The sequence below is a fragment of the Schistocerca serialis genome, chromosome 2, assembly GCF_023864345.2.
Source record: "Schistocerca serialis cubense isolate TAMUIC-IGC-003099 chromosome 2, iqSchSeri2.2, whole genome shotgun sequence".
NCBI lineage: Eukaryota > Metazoa > Arthropoda > Insecta > Orthoptera > Acrididae > Schistocerca > Schistocerca serialis.
In genome coordinates this window covers 872,627,804-872,629,812 of record NC_064639.1, presented here as the reverse complement: position 1 = coordinate 872,629,812, position 2,009 = coordinate 872,627,804, and the positions used below count along the sequence as shown (strand labels likewise).

The window sequence follows — 2,009 nt, the reverse complement described above, 5'->3', positions numbered from 1 at the left end:
CACAATGAACATGCCAGTTCTGGGGGTACTCAAAGTTATGTTGTAGTTAGTCCCAAAAATCAGTCGATATTGCTCGTAGTCGTCTGAGACTAGGTTTGGAAGATATTCCTATTGGTATTGGTCTGACATCAGTGGTTTCTTTTGTATAGTGTGCTGTTTCTTTTAAGACATGCCATTGGACTTTCTCACAATTCATATGTGTTAACAGAAGATTTGACTCTGTGGACTTTGACCAAAGTGTTATTAACATACAAATTACAATAGGTGGAGACGAAGCATCTCTCCGCCCAGCCAGTTCAACTACAGAACTCGAGCATCGGTGGTTCAGTGGCAGAATGCTCGCCTGCCACGCGGGCGGCCTGGGTTCGATTCCCGGCCGATGCAAGTATTTTGCTTTTGTTCGCAGTTACCTAACACACTAGGGACCTTCACTTACTCCTTATAGTTGGTGAGGAGGAAACCTGACATTATATTGCTACTGAGTTTTGAATGCAGTACAACAGAAACAGCAAATTTGTTTTATATTTCTTGACAACATGCAAAGCCGTTCTAGAAACAATATCAAGAGAGCTTTTGAGCAGAGGGGAATCGAAACCAACTTATTACCTTTAGTAATGTGCTGTCATGTGCTTTCCCTGTAGTACCCAATAGCTTTTTAAAGACTAATACGATGTCTTGCCATGCAATGTCAAGAATTGTGGTAAGTTGACATACCTGACCCCCCATGAACCATGGACCTTGCCGTTGGTGGGGAGGCTTGCGTGCCTCAGCAATACAGATGGCCGTACCGTAGGTGCAACCACAACGGAGGGGTATCTGTTGAGAGGCCAGACAAACATGTGGTTCCTGAAGAGGGGCAGCAGCCTTTTCAGTAGTTGCAGGGGCAACAGTCTGGATGATTGACTGATCTGGCCTTGTAACATTAACCAAAACGGCCTTGCTGTGCTGGTACTGCGAACGGCTGAAAGCAAGGGGAAACTACAGCCATAATTTTTCCCGAGGACATGCAGCTTTACTGTATGATTAAATGATGATGGTGTCCTCTTGGGTAAAATATTCCGGAGGTAAAATAGTCCCCCATTCGGATCTCCGGGCGGGGCTACTCAAGAGGACGTCGTTATCAGGAGAAAGAAAACTGGCATTCTACGGATCGGAGCGTGGAATGTCAGATCCCTTAATCGGGCAGGTAGGTTAGAAAATTTAAAAAGGGAAATGGATAGGTTAAAGTTAGATATAGTGTGAATTAGTGAAGTTCGGTGGCAGGAGGAGCAAGACTTTTGGTCAGGTGATTACAGGGTTATAAATACAAAATCAAATAGGGGTAAGGCAGGAGTAGGTTTAATAATGAATAAAAAAATAGGAGTGCGGGTTAGCTACTACCAACAGCGTAGTGAACGCATTATTGTGGCCAAAATAGACACAAAGCCCATGCCTACTACAGTAGTACAAGTTTATATGCCAACTAGCTCTGCGGATGATGAAGAAATTGATGAAATGTATGATGAGATAAAAGAAATTATTCAGGTAGTGAAGGGAGATGAAAATTTAATAGTCATGGGTGAATGGAATTCGTCAGTAGGAAAAGGGGAGAGAAGGAAACATAGTAGGTGAATATGGATTGGGGGGAAGAAATGAAAGAGGAAGCCGCCTTGTAGAATTTTGCACAGAGCATAACTTAATCATAGCTGATACTTGGTTCAAGAATCATGAAAGAAGGTTGTATACCTGGAAGAATCCTGGAGATACTAAAAGGTATCAGATAGATTACATAATGGTAAGACAGAGATTTAGGAACCAGGTTTTAAATTGTAAGACATTTCCAGAGGCAGATGTAGATTCTGACCACAATCCATTGGTTATGAACTGCAGATTGAAACTGAAGAAACTGCAAAAAGGCGGGAATTTAAGGAGATGGGACCTGGATAAACTGAAAGAACCAGAGGTTGTACAGAGTTTCAGGGAGAGTATAAGGGAACAATTGACAGGAATGGGGGAAAGAAATACAGTAG

The 2,009-nt window shown here is 42.6% G+C and overlaps 1 non-coding gene across 1 annotated transcript; it reads left to right on the top strand.

Moving 5' to 3' along the window:
- Nucleotides 1–313: 313 nt before the first annotated feature.
- On the top strand, nt 314–384 carry Trnag-gcc (transfer RNA glycine (anticodon GCC)). The gene has a single exon. It is a non-coding gene; the product is annotated as a tRNA-Gly (tRNA).
- The last annotated feature ends 1,625 nt before the right edge of the window (nt 385–2,009 follow it).